Here is a 12551-nt window from a genome sequence, read left to right as displayed (position 1 = left end):
GTGTGTGTGTGTGGTGGTGTTTTACCAGTGTGTGTTTGGTGGTGTTTTACCAGTGTGTGTGTGTGGTGGTGTTTTACCAGTGTGTGTGTGTGGCGGTGTTTTACCAGTGTGTGTGTGTGGTGGTGTTTTACCAGTGTGTGTGTGTGGCGGTGTTTTACCAGTGTGTGTGTGTGGTGTTTTACCAGTGTGTGTGTGTGTGGTGGTGTTTTACCAGTGTGTGTGTGTGGTGGTGTTTTACCAGTGTGTGTGTGTGTTGGTGTTTTACCAGTGTGTGTGTGTGTGGTGGTGTTTTACCAGTGTGTTTGTGTGTGGTGGTGTTTTACCAGTGTGTGTGTGTGGTGGTGTTTTACCAGTGTGTGTGTGTGGTGGTGTTTTACCAGTGTGTGTGTGTGTGGTGGTGTTTTACCAGTGTGTGTGTGTGTGGTGGTGTTTTACCAGTGTGTTTGTGTGTGGTGGTGTTTTACCAGTGTGTGTGTGTGGTGTTTTACCAGTGTGTGTGTGTGTGGTGGTGTTTTACCAGTGTGTGTGTGTGGTGGTGTTTTACCAGTGTGTGTGTGTGTTGGTGTTTTACCAGTGTGTGTGTGTGTGGTGGTGTTTTACCAGTGTGTTTGTGTGTGGTGGTGTTTTACCAGTGTGTGTGTGTGGTGGTGTTTTACCAGTGTGTGTGTGTGTGGTGTTTTACCAGTGTGTGTGTGTGTGTGTGTGTGTGGTGGTGTTTTACCAGTGTGTGTGTGTGTGTGGTGGTGTTTTACCAGTGTGTGTGTGGCGGTGTTTTACCAGTGTGTGTGTGTCGGTGTTTTACCAGTGTGTGTGTGGTGGTGTTTTACCAGTGTGTGTGTGTGTGGTGTTTTACCAGTGTGTGTGTGTGTGGTGGTGTTTTACCAGTGTGTGTGTGTGTGGTGTTTTACCAGTGTGTGTGTGTGGTGGTGTTTTACCAGTGTGTGTGTGTGTGGTAGTGTTTTACCAGTGTGTGTGTGTGGCGGTGTTTTACCAGTGTGTGTGTGTGGTGGTGTTTTACCAGTGTGTGTTTGGTGGTGTTTTACCAGTGTGTGTGTGTGGTGGTGTTTTACCAGTGTGTGTGTGTGTGGCGGTGTTTTACCAGTGTGTGTTTGTGGTGGTGTTTTACCAGTGTGTGTGTGTGGCGGTGTTTTACCAGTGTGTGTGTGTGGTGTTTCACCAGTGTGTGTGTGTGTGGTGTTTTACCAGTGTGTGTGTGTGGTGTTTTACCAGTGTGTGTGTGTGTGGTAGTGTTCGCATCGCTATTGGGCCGTGCGGACGTGCTGCGCAGTAGCTCCTGATTGAGTTGGCATTTGCGCAGTGTTGACGTGTACTTGGCTCTGTGAAGACCTGTTTGCGCGCTCTCTAGAATTGAAGCAAGATGCCCTCCATCGAGCAACTTTACCAACAGCTTAAGGAAGAATTGAGGTTGGCGAATTTGGAAATTCGGCGATTGACCGAGGAGAACAAGAAGATTCGTAGTAGTCCTCCTGTTTTGAGTCCTCAGGTCAAGAAGGGAAACTGGTCAGTGGCTGGGCAGCAGGGAAAGAAGTTGACGATCAAGAAGACGAATGGAAAGGTAGAAACGATGAAGAAGAAAGAGACTGCCGTGGAAACTGTTGTGGAAACATCCAATACATTCTCAGTGCTACCCGACGAATGTGAGTTGACTACTGGGAACGACACGACGAAAGACATTAAGGAAGGTAAGAATATTGTTGTTGTTGGGGATAGCCAAGTTAGGTATATGGATAGGGCGTTCTGCTTGAAGGACAGGAGTAGGAGACAGAGAGTTTGCTTTCCTGGGGCTGGGATGGAGGATATTGTTAGCCGTCTGGATGACATCATGAGAGGTAATGGGAGCAATCCTATTATCTGTCTCAGTGCTGGAGGCAACGATGTTGGCAGACGTAGGAGTGAGGACCTGATTAGCAGGTATAGGTCAGCAATAGAAATAATTAGAAGTAAGGGTGGGAACCCTCTCATATGTGGTATTTTGCCAAGGAGGGGAGTTGGAAGTGAATGGTTGTCCAGGGCAATTGGTGTCAATTGCTGGCTGGACAAATACTGTAAGGAAAATGCGGTAACATTCATTGACAACTGGGACCTCTTCTATGGCAGAAATGACATGTATGCTAGGGATGGGGTTCACTTATCTAGGTGTGGGGTGGGAGCACTGGCAACTGCAGTGGAGGGAGCAGTTAGGACTTTAAACTAGGAATAGTTAGTGGTATGGGTTTTGGCAGGAAAACAGTGAAGTCCCAGTGTAGTAATATTACGAGTTCTAGGGGAACTAGTAATAATAAGAACGAGATAGATATTGAAAAGCCAGGGACCTTGGGTGATAAAGACGGTAATAGGTTTAGTAGAAAAATAGAAATGAGCAGGAAGGGTAAAGAGAAAGGAGAGTCTTTCAATGTTTATTATGCTAATTGCCGTAGTGCTAGGAATAAGATGGACGAGTTGAGATTAGTTGCTAGTGTAGGTAACATTGATGTATTTGCCTTAACTGAGACGTGGTTTAATTCAAAAAGTCGGGACATGCCTGCGGAATGTCATATTCAGGGTTTTAAATTGTTCCAAGAAGATAGAAGTATTGGGAGGGGGGGTGGGGTGGCATTGTACGTCCGAGATCGCTTGAACTGTTGCATAAAAACGGGTATTAAGTCTGAAGTAACACATACAGAGTCTGTTTGGATAGAATTTTCAGAGGGGCATGAAAAACTGATTTTAGGAGTGATATACCGTCCCCCTAACTTAGATAGGGACCAAGGGAAACTACTATGGGAGGAAATTGTTAAGGCCACAAGGCACGATAATGTAGTAATTCTAGGAGACTTTAACTTTAGTCATGTTGATTGGAATTTCTTGACTGGGAATTTAGAATCGTACGACTTCTTAGAAGTATTTCAGGATTGTTTTTTGAAGCAGTTTGTGACAGAACCTACAAGGGGAAATAACCTGCTTGACTTAGTTATGGCAAACAATGAATCCCTTGTTAATAATTTAGAAATTTCAGAGGAACTGGGTGCTAGCGACCACAAATCAATTACATTTAGCATTGAATGGAAGTACGATAGTAGCGATAACTCAGTAACAGTCCCAGATTTTCGCTTAGCAGATTACGATGGGCTTAAAGAACACTTATCATCTGTTGACTGGGGTAACGAAGAGAGCTATCAATATGACAGTTTTCTGAACACTATACATGCTGCTCAAAGAGCGTTTATCCCATATAAAGAAATTAGATCAAATAGAAATGACCCAAAATGGATGAATAATAGGCTCAAATATCTACTAGGGCATAAGAAAGGAATTTATAGGCGTATCAAAAGAGGTGAGGGTCATCTTATGAATCAGTATATTGACATTAAGAGGGACATTAAAAAGGGGATAAGAAAAGCTAAAAGGGACTATGAAATTAAAGTTGCTAGGGATTCTAAAACTAACCCAAAAAGTTTTTTCCAGGTCTATAGAACAAAAGTTAGAGATAAGATAGGTCCCCTTAAAAATAACTATGGGCACCTTACTGACAATGAGAATGAAATGTGCTTGATTTTAAATAATTATTTTCTCTCAGTTTTTACACAGGAAGACACTAACAATATTCCAGTAATTAATTTTTACAGTGGGCTAGAAGAAGATAAATTATGTAACATCACAGTCACTAGTGAGATGGTTGTGAGGCAGATAGACAGACTGAAGCAAAATAAGTCGCCGGGTCCTGATGAGGTTTTTTCAAGGGTTCTTAAGGAATGCAAAATGGAACTCTGTGAACCATTAACTAATATTTTTAATTTATCTCTTCAAACAGGTGTAGTGTCTGATATGTGGAAGATGGCTAATGTAACTCCTATTTTTAAAACAGGGGACAAGTCGTTACCGTCAAATTACCGCCCAATAAGCCTGACCTCAATTGTAGGCAAATTACTAGAGTCAATTATAGCTGAGATTATAAGAAGCCATCTCGATAAGCATAGCTTGATTAATGATACTCAGCATGGATTCACAAGAGGCCGGTCTTGTCTAACTAATTTATTAACTTTCTTCAGTAAAGCTTTTGAGGCTGTTGACCACAATAAAGAATTTGATATTATTTACTTAGATTTTAGTAAGGCTTTTGATAGAGTTCCGCACCATAGACTGTTAAAGAAAGTGGCAGCCCATGGCATTGGGGGAAAAGTGCTCTCGTGGATCGAGTCATGGCTCACTGACAGGAAGCAGAGAGTGTCCATAAATGGGGTTAAATCCGAGTGGGGATCTGTAACAAGTGGCGTTCCACAGGGATCAGTCTTGGGCCCGTTGTTGTTTATAATATATATCAATGATCTTGATGAGGGAATTACTAGTGATATGAGCAAATTCGCCGATGACACAAAGATAGGTAGGATAATTGATTCAAACGTAGATGTTAGGGAACTTCAGGAGGACTTAAACAAACTCTATTCTTGGTCAGAAAAGTGGCAGATGCAGTTCAATGTAGATAAGTGCAAGGTTCTGAAGCTTGGGAGTGCCCATAACCCTAGTACTTATAAATTAAATGATGTAGAACTTAGCCATACAGATTGCGAAAAGGACTTGGGGGTTATGGTGAGCAGCAACCTTAAACCAAGACAGCAATGCCTAAGCGTACGTAATAAGGCAAATAGATTACTGGGATTTATATCAAGAAGTGTAAGCAACAGAAGTCCAGAGGTCATACTGCAGCTTTATACATCATTAGTAAGGCCTCACCTTGATTATGCAGCTCAGTTCTGGTCTCCGTATTACAAAATGGACATAAATTCGTTAGAAAACATTCAGCGTAGGATGACTAAATTAATACATAGCATCAGAAATCTTCCTTATGAAGAAAGATTGAAGACTCTTAAGTTACATTCACTTGTTAGACGAAGAATGAGGGGAGACCTGATCGAAGTGTATAAGTGGAAGATAGGTATTAATAAAGGGGATATTAATAAGGTCTTGAGGATGTCTCTCCAAGAGAGAACCCGCAGTAATGGATTTAAATTAGATAAGTTTAGATTTAGAAAGGACATAGGAAAGTATTGGTTTGGAAATAGGGTAGTTGATGAGTGGAACAGTCTACCTAGTTGGGTTATTGAGGCTAGGACTTTGGGTAGTTTCAAATCTAGGTTGGATAAGTACATGAGTGGGAAGGGTTGGATTTGAGTGGGACTTTCACATCAGAGCTTATTTCTTGGGTAGCATTGAAAATTGGGTTGGGTAAATGTTTTGTTAGTGGGATGAATTGTAAAGGACCTGCCTAGTATGGGCCAGCAGGCCTCCTGCAGTGTTCCTCCTTTCTTATGTTCTTATGTTCTTATGTTTTACCAGTGTGTGTGTGGTGGTGTTTTACCAGTGTGTGTGTGTGTGTGTGTGTGTGTGTGTGTGTGTGTGTGTGTGTGTGTGTGTGTGTGGTAGTGTTTTACCAGTGTGTGTGTGTGTGGTAGTGTTTTACCAGTGTGTGTGTGGTGGTGTTTTACCAGTGTGTGTGTGTGTGTGTGTGTGGTGTTTTACCAGTGTGTGTGTGTGGCGGTGTTTTACCAGTGTGTGTGTGTGTGGTGTTTTACCAGTGTGTGTGTGTGACGGTGTTTTACCAGTGTGTGTGTGTGTGTGGTGTTTTACCAGTGTGTGTGTGTGGCGGTGTTTTACCAGTGTGTGTGTGTGTGTGTGTGGTGTTTTACCAGTGTGTGTGTGTGGTGTTTTACCAGTGTGTGTGTGGTGGTGTTTTACCAGTGTGTGTGTGTGTGGCGGTGTTTTACCAGTGTGTGTGTGTGTGGTGTTTTACCAGTGTGTGTGTGTGTGGTGTTTTTGCCAGTGTGTGTGTGTGTGTGTGGTGTTTTACCAGTGTGTGTGTGTGGTGGTGTTTTACCAGTGTGTGTGTGTGGTGGTGTTTTACCAGTGTGTGTGTGTGTGGTGGTGTTTTACCAGTGTGTGTGTGTGTGGTGGTGTTTTACCAGTATGTGTGTGTGGTGGTGTTTTACCAGTGTGTGTGTGTGTGGTGGTGTTTTACCAGTGTGTGTGTGTGGTGGTGTTTTACCAGTGTGTGTGTGTGTGGTGGTGTTTTACCAGTGTGTGTGTGTGGTGGTGTTTTACCAGTGTGTGTGTGTGTGGTGGTGTTTTACCAGTGTGTGTGTGTGTGGTGTTTTACCAGTGTGTGTGTGTGGTGGTGTTTTACCAGTGTGTGTGTGTGTGTGGTGGTGTTTTACCAGTGTGTGTGTGTGGTGGTGTTTTACCAGTGTGTGTGTGTGGTGGTGTTTTACCAGTGTGTGTGTGTGGTGGTGTTTTACCAGTGTGTTTGTGTGTGGTGGTGTTTTACCAGTGTGTGTGTGGTGGTGTTTTACCAGTGTGTGTGTGTGGTGGTGTTTTACCAGTGTGTGTGTGTGGTGGTGTTTTACCAGTGTGTGTGTGTGTGTGTGGCGGTGTTTTACCAGTGTGTGTGTGTGTGTGTGGCGGTGTTTTACCAGTGTGTGTGTGTGTGTGTGTGTGTGTGTGTGTGTGTGGTGTTTTACCAGTGTGTGTGTGGTGGTGTTTTACCAGTGTGTGTGTGGTGGTGTTTTACCAGTGTGTGTGTGTGTGGCGGTGTTTTACCAGTGTGTGTGTGTGGTGGTGTTTTACCAGTGTGTGTGTGTGTGGTGTTTTACCAGTGTGTGTGTGTGTGGTGTTTTACCAGTGTGTGTGTGTGTGTGGTGTTTTACCAGTGTGTGTGTGTGGTGGTGTTTTACCAGTGTGTGTGTGTGTGGTGGTGTTTTACCAGTGTGTGTGTGTGGTGGTGTTTTACCAGTGTGTGTGTGTGTGGTAGTGTTTTATCAGTGTGTGTGTGGCGGTGTTTTACCAGTGTGTGTGTGTGGTGTTTTACCAGTGTGTGTTTGGTGTTTTACCAGTGTGTGTGTGTGGTGTTTTACCAGTGTGTGTGTGTGGCGGTGTTTTACCAGTGTGTGTGTGTGGTGGTGTTTTACCAGTGTGTGTGTTTGGCGGTGTTTTACCAGTGTGTGTGTGTGGTGTTTTACCAGTGTGTGTGTGTGTGGTGTTTTACCAGTGTGTGTGTGTGGTGTTTTACCAGTGTGTGGTAGTGTTTTACCAGTGTGTGTGTGGTGGTGTTTTACCAGTGTGTGTGTGTGTGTGTGTGTGTGTGTGTGTGTGTTAGTGTTTTACCAGTGTGTGTGTGTGTGGTAGTGTTTTACCAGTGTGTGTGTGTTAGTGTTTTACCAGTGTGTGTGTGGTAGTGTTTTACCAGTGTGTGTGTGTGTGGTAGTGTTTTACCAGTGTGTGTGTGGTGGTGTTTTACCAGTGTGTGTGTGTGGTGTTTTACCAGTGTGTGTGTGTGTGTGTGTTTGTGTGTGTGTGTGTGTGTGTGTGTGTGTGTGTGTGTGTTTTACCAGTGTGTGTGTGGTAGTGTTTTACCAGTGTGTGTGTGGTAGTGTTTTACCAGTGTGTGTGTGGTAGTGTTTTACCAGTGTGTGTGTGGTAGTGTTTTACCAGTGTGTGTGTGTGTGTGGTAGTGTTTTACCAGTGTGTGTGTGGTGGTGTTTTACCAGTGTGTGTGTGGTGGTGTTTTACCAGTGTGTGTGTGTGTGGTAGTGTTTTACCAGTGTGTGTGTGGTGGTGTTTTACCAGTGTGTGTGTGGTAGTGTTTTACCAGTGTGTGTGTGTGTGGTAGTGTTTTACCAGTGTGTGTGTGGTAGTGTTTTACCAGTGTGTGTGTGGTGGTGTTTTACCAGTGTGTGTGTGTGGTGTTTTACCAGTGTGTGTGTGTGTGTGGTAGTGTTTTACCAGTGTGTGTGTGGTGGTGTTTTACCAGTGTGTGTGTGGTAGTGTTTTACCAGTGTGTGTGTGGTGGTGTTTTACCAGTGTGTGTGTGTGTGGTAGTGTTTTACCAGTGTGTGTGTGGTGGTGTTTTACCAGTGTGTGTGTGTGTGGTGGTGTTTTACCAGTGTGTGTGTGGTGGTGTTTTACCAGTGTGTGTGTGTGTGGTGGTGTTTTACCAGTGTGTGTGTGTGGTGTTTTACCAGTGTGTGTGTGTGTGGCGGTGTTTTACCAGTGTGTGTGTGTGTGTGTGTGTGTGTGTGTGTGTGTGTGTGTGGTGTTTTAGCTGTGTGTGTGTGTGTGGTGTTTTACCAGTGTGTGTGTGTGTGTGTGTGTGGTGTTTTACCAGTGTGTGTGTGGCGGTGTTTTACCAGTGTGTGTGTGGCGGTGTTTTACCAGTGTGTGTGTGGTGGTGTTTTACCAGTGTGTGTGTGTGTGTGTGTGGTGTTTTACCAGTGTGTGTGTGTGTGGTGGTGTTTCACCAGTGTGTGTGTGTGGCGGTGTTTTACCAGTGTGTGTGTGTGGCGGTGTTTTACCAGTGTGTGTATGGCGGTGTTTTACTTGTGTGTGTGTGGCGGTGTTTTACCAGTGTGTGTGTGGCGGTGTTTTACCTGTGTGTGTGTGTGTGTGGCGGTGTTTTACCAGTGTGTGTTTGGGGGTGTTTTACCTGTGTGTGTGTGTGGCGGTGTTTTACCAGTGTGTGTATGGCGGTGTTTTACCATTGTGTGTGTGTGGCGGTGTTTTACCAGTGTGTGTATGGCGGTGTTTTACCTGTGTGTGTGTGTGGCGGTGTTTTACCAGTGTGTGTGTGTGTGGTGTTTTACCAGTGTGTGTGTGTGGCGGTGTTTTACCAGTGTGTGTGTGGCGGTGTTATACCAGTGTGTGTGTGGCGGTGTTTTACCAGTGTGTGTGTGGCGGTGTTTTACCAGTGTGTTTGTGGCTGTGTTTTACCAGTGTGTGTGTGTGTGGCGGTGTTTTACCAGTGTGTGTGTGTGTGGCGGTGTTTTACCAGTGTGTGTGTGTGGTGGTGTTTTACCAGTGTGTGTGTGTGTGGTGGTGTTTTACCAGTGTGTGTGTGGCGGTGTTTTACCAGTGTGTGTGTGGCGGTGTTTTACCAGTGTGTGTGTGGCGGTGTTTTACCAGTGTGTGTGTGTGTGTGGTGTTTTACCAGTGTGTGTGTGTGGTGGTGTTTTACCAGTGTGTGTGTGTGGCGGTGTTTTACCAGTGTGTGTGTGTGGCGGTGTTTTACCAGTGTGTGTGTGTGGTGGTGTTTTACCAGTGTGTGTGGTGGTGTTTTACCAGTGTTTGTGTGTGTGTGTGGTGGTGTTTTACCAGTGTGTGTGTGTGTGTGGTGGTGTTTTACCAGTGTGTGTGTGTGTGTGTGTGTGAGTGTTTTACCAGTGTGTGTGTGTGTGGTGGTGTTTTACCAGTGTGTGTGTGGTGGTGTTTTACCAGTGTGTGTGTGTGGTGGTGTTTTACCAGTGTGTGTGTGTGTGGTGGTGTTTTACCAGTGTGTGTGTGGCGGTGTTTTACCAGTGTGTGTGTGTGGCGGTGTTTTACCAGTGTGTGTGTGTGGCGGTGTTTTACCAGTGTGTGTGTGTGTGTGTGGCGGTGTTTTACCAGTGTGTGTGTGTGTGGCGGTGTTTTACCAGTGTGTGTGTGTGTTTGGCGGTGTTTTACCAGTGTGTGTGTGTGTGTGTGGTGGTGTTTTACCAGTGTGTGTGTGTGTGTGTGGCGGTATTTTACCAGTGTGTGTGTGGCGGTGTTTTACCAGTGTGTGTATGGCTGTGTTTTACCAGTGTGTGTGTGGCGGTGTTTTACCAGTGTGTGTGTGGCGGTGTTTTACCAGTGTGTGTGTGTGGCGGTGTTTTACCAGTGTGTGTATGGCGGTGTTTTACCTGTGTGTGTGTGTGGCATTGGGGGAAGAGTGCTCTCGTGGATCGAATCATGGCTCACAGACAGGAAGCAGAGAGTGTCCATAAATGGGGTTAAATCCGAGTGGGGTTCAGTAACAAGTGGCGTTCCACAGGGATCAGTCTTGGGCCCGTTGTTGTTTATAATATATATCAATGATCTTGATGAAGGAATTACTAGTGATATGAGCAAATTCGCCGATGACACGAAGATAGGTAGGATAATTGATTCAAACATAGATGTTAGGGAACTTCAGGAGGATTTAGACAAACTCTATTCTTGGTCAGAAAAGTGGCAGATGCAGTTCAATGTAGATAAATGCAAGGTTCTGAAGCTTGGGAGTGTCCATAACCCTAGTACTTATAAGTTAAATAATGTAGAACTTAACCATACAGATTGCGAAAAGGACTTGGGGGTTATGGTAAGCAGCAACCTTAAACCAAGACAGCAATGTCTAAGCGTACGTAATAAGGCAAATAGATTACTGGGATTTATATCAAGAAGTGTAAGCAACAGAAGTCCAGAGGTCATACTGCAGCTTTATACATCATTAGTAAGGCCTCACCTAGATTATGCAGCTCAGTTCTGGTCTCCATATTACAGAATGGACATAAATTCATTAGAAAACATTCAGCGTAGGATGACTAAATTAATACATAGCATTAGAAATCTTCCTTATGAAGAAAGACTGAAGACTCTTAAGTTACATTCACTTGTTAGACGAAGAATGAGGGGAGACCTGATCGAAGTGTATAAGTGGAAGATAGGTATTAATAAAGGGGATATTAACAAGGTCTTGAGGATATCTCTCCAAGAGAGAACCCGCAGTAATGGATTTAAATTAGATAAGTTTAGATTTAGAAAGGACATAGGAAAGTATTGGTTTGGAAATAGGGTAGTTGATGAGTGGAACAGTCTACCTAGTTGGGTTATTGAGGCTAGGACTTTGGGTAGTTTCAAATTTAGGTTGGATAAGTACATGAGTGGGAGGGGTTGAATTTGAGTGGGACTTTCACATCAGAGCTTATTTCTTGGGTGGCATTGAAAATTGGGTTGGTCAAATGTTTTAGTGGGATGAATTGTAAAGGACCTGCCTAGTATGGGCCAACAGGCCTGCTGCAGTGTTCCTCCTTTCTTATGTGTGTGTGGCGGTGTTTTACCAGTGTATGTGTGGCGGTGTTTTACCTGTGTGTGTGTGTGTGGCGGTGTTTTACCTGTGTGTGTGTGTGTGGCGGTGTTTTACCTGTGTGTGTGACGGTGTTTTACCAGTGTGTGGCGGTTTTACCAGTGTGTGTGGCGGTGTTTTACCAACGTGGCGGTGTTTTATCAGTGTGCTCACCTAGTTGTGGTTGCAGGGGTCGAGTCATAGCTCCTTCACTGGCCGCTACTGGGTCACTCTTCGTGCTCCATGAGCTTTATCATACCTCCTCTTAAAGCTGTGTATGGATCCTGCATGTTCATGTGTGTGTGTGTGTACTCGCCTAATTACTCACCAAATTGTGGTTGCAGGAGTCGAAACTCAGCTCCTGGCCCCGCCTCTTCACTGAGCACTACTAGGTCCTCCCTCTCCCTGCTCCATGAGCTTCATCGTACCTCGTCTTAAAACTATGTATGGTTCCTACCTCCACTACATCACTTGCCAGACTGTTCCACTTCCTAACAACTCTGTGGCTGAAGAAATACTTCCTAACATCCCTTTGACTCATCTGAGTCTTCAGCTTCCAATTGTGACCCCATGTTTCTGTGTCCCATCTTTGGAACATCCTGTCTCTGTCCACTTTGTCTATTCCACTCAGTATTTTGTATATCGTTATCATGTCTCCCCTGACCCTCCTGTCCTCCAGTGTCGTCAGACCGATTTCCCTTAACCTTTCTTCGTAGGACATTCCCCTTAGCTCCGGAACTAGCCTTGTTGCAAACCTTTGCACTTTCTCTAATTTCTTGACGTGTTTGACCAGGTGTGGGTTCCAAACTGGTGCTGCATACTCCAGTATGGGCCTGACGTACAGTGTATAAAGTCTTGAACGATTCCTTACTGAGGTACTGGAATGCTATTCTCAGGTTTGCCAGGCGCCCATATGCTACAGCAGTTATCTGGTTAATGTGTGCTTCTGGCGATGTACTCGGTATTATACTCACTCCTAGATATTTCTCCTTGAGTGAGGTTTGAAGTCTTTGGCCTCCTTGCCTGTACTCTGTCTGCTGTCTTCTTTGCTCTTCTCCGATCTTCATGACTTTGCATTTGGCGGGGTTAAATTCTAGAAGCCAGTTTCTGGACCACACATTCAGCCTGTCCAGGTCTCTTTGTAGACCTGTCTGATCTGCATCTGATTTAATTCTCCTCATTAACTTCACATCATCTGCAAACAGAGACACTTCTGAGTCTATTCCTTCTGTATTGTTGTTCACATATACCAAGAATAGCACTGGTCCCAGGACTGACCCCTGTGGGGCCCCGCTCATTACAAGCGCCCACTGTGATACTTCATCATGGACCATGACTCGCTGTTGCCTCCCTGTTAGGTATTCTCTTATCCATTTCAGTGCCCTTCCTGTTATATGTGCCTGATCCTCTAGCTTCTGTACTAATCTCTTGTAAGGAACTGTGTCGAAGGCCCTCTTGCAGTCCAAGAAAATGCAATCAACCCACCAGTCCCTCTCATTTCTTACTTCAGTTACCTTGTCATAAAACTCTAGTAGGTTTGTGATACAGGATTTGCCTTCCATGAATCTGTGCTGGCTGTCATTTATAACCTTGTTCTGCTCCAGGTGTTCCACCACTCTCCTGATAATCTCCATGACTTTGCATACTATACACGTCAGTGACACAG

Source organism: Cherax quadricarinatus, chromosome 3, assembly GCF_038502225.1.
Source record: "Cherax quadricarinatus isolate ZL_2023a chromosome 3, ASM3850222v1, whole genome shotgun sequence".
NCBI lineage: Eukaryota > Metazoa > Arthropoda > Malacostraca > Decapoda > Parastacidae > Cherax > Cherax quadricarinatus.
Note: the sequence above shows the minus strand (reverse complement) of the source record.